The sequence below is a fragment of the Mus caroli genome, unplaced genomic scaffold (genome assembly GCF_978045245.1).
Source record: "Mus caroli unplaced genomic scaffold, Mus_caroli_1 scaffold_12, whole genome shotgun sequence".
Lineage (NCBI taxonomy): Eukaryota > Metazoa > Chordata > Mammalia > Rodentia > Muridae > Mus > Mus caroli.
In genome coordinates this window covers 49,762,654-49,769,509 of record NW_028227267.1, presented here as the reverse complement: position 1 = coordinate 49,769,509, position 6,856 = coordinate 49,762,654, and the positions used below count along the sequence as shown (strand labels likewise).

Below are 6,856 nucleotides of genomic sequence, written 5' to 3'. Positions count from 1 at the left end.
TACTCTTTCACTGAAGATTCACAATTCAAGCCAGCAAAAGGGGTGGCATTTAGGCAGTTTCAGTTCTTCTGCTTGAAGATGCATAAAAAGAAAGAGAGAAAAAAAAAAACAACAACTGTTCATCCAATTAGAAAGAAGGTCCTAGTTTTCACTGCTACATCAAAAGCCTTCTACCTCCCTCTAAACCACTCCCCAACACACACACACACACACACACACACACACACACACACACACACACACACACACACACACACAGTGTTAGGACCATATGAGAAAGTGCCTCTGGGTCTTTGAGAAGATACTGCCATCCTGTGGATTCACCTTAGTGTCAAAGAAATACTTCAAGCACAGATTCTTCTTATGAGAACTATTATTACAGGTGATGGTTTAGTCAGGTGAGAAATTTAAGCCATTTGCTCAAGTTTATGTACGTGTGTACTTATGCTTACATTTTCCACCAAATGTCAACTTATTTTCCCTAGTCACATTTTTGTAATGTTTCTAAAGCTTTACAATCAAATCATAGTTTATGTTTTTATCTATGCTCTGTGTCAGCTCATACACCCCTACATTATCCCATTATCAGTTTTTTTAATGACATGTAACTAGATAGGTCATGGGACCTAGAATCTAGTATATTATTAAGTGGACTTAGCCTTTAAAAAGACTCGTAATGCCATGTTGTTATATCGCCAAGTCAGGATGTCACACAACCCTCATTAGGGAAGCTTTTCATAATAGGTGGCAATTAACATAGAGACCCACAACTAGTCAATGTGCAGAGAGTGCTCAGTCCTAAATAGGACATTAATAGCCTATCACTTCCATAAAGACTCAAGGTTCTTTACAGAAAAGGGAATGGAAGAATTGAAAGAGCCAGGGGTGGTGGATGAGTTCAAGGAGACTGTTTTCAAAACAAAACCAACGAGGCATATATATGTGTTGTGACAGCAGTTGTGACAGCATGCATATGACCTGTGCAAGCTCAATAATGACATAATTCTTGGATGGAAGATGGGAGGGAGCAAAAATTCCATCCTTAGCTGAGAGAAACTAGCATAATAGCTGGTGGGAGGAGAGGTAGATTTTTTTATTGTCTTAGTCAGGGTTTCTATTCCTGCACAAACATCATGACCAAGAATGGTCCCACCCACAAGGGGCCTTTCCCCCTTGATCACTAATTGAGAAAATGCCTTACAGTTGGATCTCATGGAGGCATGTCCTCAACTGAAGCTCCAACTGTGATAACTCCAGCTGTGTCAAGTTGACACAAAACTAGCCAGTACACATAGCATAATAAACTGGAGTTCTTTATGCTATTGAGGGATCTAGATGCCTCCTCTCTATGCTCTCCTCCCCCCAAAAAAGTGTTTATCCAATGAGCTGGTACCAATTTGTCTTTGTCAGGGTTTCTATTCCTGCATAAACATCATGACCAAAAAGCAAGTTGGAGAGGAAAGGGTTTATTCGGCTTACACTTCCATACTGCTGTTCATCACCAAAGGAAGTCAGGACTGGAACTCAAGCAGGTCAGGAAGCAGGAGCTGTTGCAGAGGCCATGGAGAGATGTTCTTTATTGGCTTGCTTCCCCTGGCTTGCTCAGCCTGCTCTCTTATAGAACCCAAGACTACCAGCCCAGAGATGGTCCCACCCACAAGGAACCTTTCCCCATTGATCACTAATTGAGAAAATGCCTTACAGTTGGATCTCATGGAGGCATTTCCTCAACTAAAGCTCCTTTCTCTGTGATAACTCCAGCTGTGTCAAGTTGACACAAAACTAGCCAGTACAATTGACCCCTTGTCAACTTGACACACAAACACATCATTAATAAGCCTCAACCCTTAGTTCTTATTCATCCCCAAGATCTAAATAACTTTAAAAATCCCACAATCTTTACATATTCTTAAATTTTGATCTCTTTAAAATATCTATCTCTTTTAAAATCCAAAGTCTTTTTACAATTAAAAGTCTCTTAACTGTGGGCTCCACTAAAATAGTTTCTTCCTTCAGGGCGCAGTCACAATCAAAAGCAAATTCAATCTCCAACCATCCAATGTCTGGGGTCCAACTCACGATCTTCTGGGCTCCTCCAAGGGGTAGGGTCACTTCTCCAGCCATGCCCTTTGAAACACACACATCGTCCTCTAGGCTCCAGATGCCTGTACTCCACTGCTGCTGCTCTTGGTGGTCATATCATGGTACTGGCATCTCCAAAACACTTCATGACCCCTTCAGTCCTGGGCCATCAATTGCAACTGAGGCTGCACCTTCACCAATGGACTTCCATGGCTTCTCACAGTGCCGAGCCTCAGCTGCTCTGTGTGACCCCTTCGTGCCTTCAAAATCAGTACCACCAGGGTGACCCTTACACATTACCAAGTCCCGCTGTAGCAGGAATACAACCTTGGCTATCTCTGGAACACAGCTTCTTTGTGCTTTCAGAAAATACATCCCAGAAGATGTCACCTCAATGATGCTGGTCTCTTCTTAATCACTGCTAATTTCTTAGCTCCAGCTAACCAGCATCAATAGGCCCAGTAATACAAAGGTTTTATTTTAGTAGTTCTGGTATCTTGTTAATCACAGCTGATTCTTCAGTCTCAGCTAACCAGAACCACAGAATCTTCACAATCCAAAATAGCAATGGCCCTGAAAAGAGTCCTTAATTTTCCCTCTGAAATTTCACAAGCCAGGCCTCCATCTTCTGCACTGTTCTCAACATTATCTTCCAAGCTCCTACATAACATTGGACAGAGTTCTTAACACTGAATGGATCTTCTAGCCCAAAGTTCCAAAGTCCTTCCACAGTCTTCTCCAAAACATGGTCAGGTTGTCACAGGAATACCCCACTATGCTGGTACCAATTTGTCTTTGTCAGGGTTTCTATTCCTGCACAAACATCATGACCAAGAAGCAAGTTGGGGAGGAAAGGGTTTATTCGGCTTACACTTCCATGCTGCTATTCATCACCAAAGGAAGTCAGGACTGGAACTCAAGCAGGTCAGGAAGCAGGAGCTGTTGCAGAGGTCATGGAGGGATGTTTCTAACTGGTTTGCTTCCCCTGGCTTGCTCAGCCTGTTCTCTTATAGAACCCAAGACTACCAGCCCAGAGATGGTCCCACCCACAAGGGGCCTTTCCCCCTTGATCACTAATTGAGAAAATGCCTTACAGTTGGATCTCATGGAGGCATTTCCTCAACTGAAGCTCCTTTCTCTTTGATAACTCCAGCTGTGTGAAGTTGACACAAAAGTAGCCAGTACATTTATAAAGGTGCGATTCCTGGTATAAGGACCACACAGCAGAGCAGACTCCACCATGCAACAGTAGTTGCCAATGCAAACCACACTTTATATAAGAGATGGGGGGGGGGAGAGGGAGAGGGAGAGAGATAGAAAGGTAGAGAAAGAATGAGAGAGAGAGAGAGAGAGAGAGAGAGAGAGAGAGAGTGTGAGAGAGAATAAAAGAAACTGTGTGAGAGAGAGGGGGGAGGGAGGGAGGGAGGGAGAGGAAGAAGGAGAGGGAGAGAGGAGTTGGAGGGAGTTGAAGAAGGAGGATGAATACAGTTAAACTATGAATAAAATTGTATGAAATTCTCAAAGAATTAATAACCACTTTATTTAAATTTCAGATGTTCCTTTCTTAGGGTCCACGGATCCTTTGGGAAGGAGGCTTCTACAGTAGTGGGTTTCCATGTAACTTTTTCAGTCTTTAGTGATAATTTCCCTCCCAGTAACCACTCCTCTATCCTATCACCCTCTTTCTCCATTTAATCATTAAACCATTCTGTTTTACCATTCCTTTTAAAACATTTTATATTGATGCTTCTTTCAACCTTTCCTTGAAACAACCCCTTCCCCCACCAGCCCACCATGGCCCCTTTGTAATTTCAGGTCCTTTATGGGAATTCCAAATGAAACACACATGTCTAAATTCAAAGCTAACACACACAGATACGAGAAAACATTTAATGCTATAAATTTCTCCCTTAGGACTCTTTCAATGTATCCCAGAGATTATGGGTTGGCATTCATAGTCTTTTTAGGATTTGATATACTGCTCAAATTTCTTCTGTCTTTTAAATTTTTCACTAGGAGTCCGCTGCTATTATGATGTTCTTCCTTGTGTTTGTGATTTGTGGCTTCTCTCCTGAAGATTCCAATAACCATTTTGTTTTCTATGTTTTGCTTTGTTCCCTGTAATTCTCGGGGAATTTCTTCTCTGCTGTTATCTATCTGGTGTTCTCTGTACCCCTTATGCCCAGATAGACATTTCTTTCCTTGGTTTGGGGAATCTTTTTCTCTATGATTCCCTTAAGATATGTTCTAGATCTTTGAACTTGAGTTCTTTTCCTTTTGTGCTCATAATTCACAGATTTGATCATTTCAAAGTGTACCAAAGTTCCTGGACATTCGATTCAAGGGATTTTATATTCACCATTTTCCTTGATAGCGTGGTATGGCTCTTCTCCTTTGTCTTTTAGCTTTGATTCTCTTTTCTGTGTGAGACATCCTGTTGATTAGGCTTTCCACTAATCTGTTTTTTTTTTTTCAAGAAAAAAAAACTGTCTCCAAATTTTAATGGCTTGATACAATTTTGAGTTTTTGCTGACAATCAACTTTTGTATTAAAAGTATTAAAACAATTAAACATTTTAAATGTTACCTATGAATAAATCCTCTGAAATTTTTTCAGATTATTGAGTTTTTCACCTCTAGCTTCAGTTCAGTTTTTAAAAATACGTCCGTGATTGAAATAAGATCACCCCACTTCACCCTCTTTTTGATCTATGAAGGTTCAGAAGGGGCAGAGCCACATGGAGCTGGCTCTAGACCTTGCAGACACCTATGGAGGATTGTTTCTCCCTCTCAGCCCTGTGGTTGGTTGTTTAGGGGTGGAGCCTAAACAAGGTGATAAACTTGTGTGGAGTCTGGCTCTCTCATACTGAGTCCAACCCAATGGGCCGGGACCCTGGCAGAGATGACCCGTGGCATGGACAGAAAGACACAGCAGGAAGTTTGAATTACTGCTGAAAAGAGGAACCATTCCCCAAAGTGGTCTGCTTGGCCTTTTCATGAAGATTAGAAAATACGTTAATCCACGGACATTTATTACCACATGTATTAATACACACGGACAAATCTACAATTTTCTTCAGTAGTCTGAGCAAAATTAGGACATCCAGACGATGAGTGAGCTTGGGAAGAACCTAATAGTCACAGCAGAGAAAGTAAAGGTAAGAGAGGTTTAACCAGTTACCATAGTAACCTCTAACCTTATGCTTTTAAAGGCCATTCTCTTGAGCGAGGTTTCCCTGTCATTTGTAGGAAACATAACTTCATATCAACTTTCCTTGTCCTCTGGCTCCTGCAATCTTTCCATTCCCTCTTCCATGTTCTTTCCTCAAGGGAAGGAGTTATGTCGTAAATGTATCAATTTGGGGTTGGGCACCTCACTTGTTCTCTGCATCTAAATAAGTCCTGAAGAAACACAACACTCATAGACTTGGTAACACGGAGAGGGGAAATCTCATGAGGCTCCACCCATAAACAAACAACCACAGGGCCAAGAATGACAAACAATCCTCCACAGAATTGAGCCTCCTAATTGGTTACTACAGTAAATAATTAGCCCTGGAATTATAGGCCTACAAGTAATGCTAAATGTGCTGAGCAGATTGTATTTGTATATTTAGGCAGGTGTGTGTGTGTGTGTGTGTGTGTGTGTGTGTGTGTGTGTGTGTGTGTGTGATAATAACATACAGAAAGAGACCATAATTTTGAGGGAGCAGGGGACACTCACAGCAGGGGTTGGGGAAGGGAAAGGAAGCTGGAGTGATGTAATTATATTTACTTTTAAAAAAGAAAATAAATAGCTTTGGTCAGCTGCCAGGGAGGTGCTCAGTCCTTCAGAGGAATCTAAGGCCTTGTTAGGGTGATGCCTGCACTACATCCTGTGACTTCTCCCTCCAGACTTGCAGAAGTCATTATGCAGAAGCCCCTTTCCTGGCACATCTTGTTCCCTGCAAATATAAAATACAGCTAGTTCTACCAGAGCTGTGGAAGAAAATGTGGAGGACAGACTTCATCTGCACAGACTTCCTTACTCACAGAGCTTTACTGTGAGGCTCCTTTAGCTCTGCACGAGGTATTTTTGCATCAGATTTTGGGTTAGCCCCTGTCCAGATGAGTATGGAAGAGTCTGCCTCTTGTTCTTTCTGCTGTGGCTGTTCATATGAATTTTGTGCCCATGAGAGAACGCCGAGAGTCACATAACACAAAGAGGAAGAACCAAAGCAATCCCAGATGTTCAGTAGCCAGCCCCCTGCTTCTCAGAGTTTGTGCTCAGCTCCCCCTGTGGTTTGTGCCACTGTGTCACTCAGAGCACAGTAGTACACAGCCGAGTCTGACTCTTGCACTGAGGCTTTCCGCAAGTGGAAGGAGGTGGTCCCTTTATCATATGTAGCTTCAAAACCTCTGCTGTTTCCTTTCTCTTTGTCCCTTGAGGCTCTAAAGAGGAGCTGTGGACCTTCTCCGGGATACTGCACATACCAGAACAGAGCTGGGTACCCTGAGGCTGAGTAGTTGCAGTGTATAGTAAGAAAGTCCTCTTCTGAGAGGACCACTTGACCTTCCGTCTGAGTCACTGAGTCTCCATGGGCCCTTGCTGGGGAAGCAAAACAAAACAAAACAAAAACTGATATGAATGTCATTAAAGACCAAGCTCTTAGGTGAAGTTAGGGCTCAAAATTTTTCTGCCATAAAAACGTGAGAAGTTTAAGGTCACTCTACTTACTGAATATGAGGAGCATCACAGTCATGAAGCCTGGAGAAGAGTTCATCTTTAGACCCAT

General features: G+C 42.3%; 1 pseudogene; it reads right to left on the bottom strand.

The window, feature by feature from the left end:
• Positions 1–6,334: 6,334 nt before the first annotated feature.
• LOC110308948 (T cell receptor alpha variable 9-2 pseudogene) lies at positions 6,335–6,856 on the bottom strand (annotated as a pseudogene).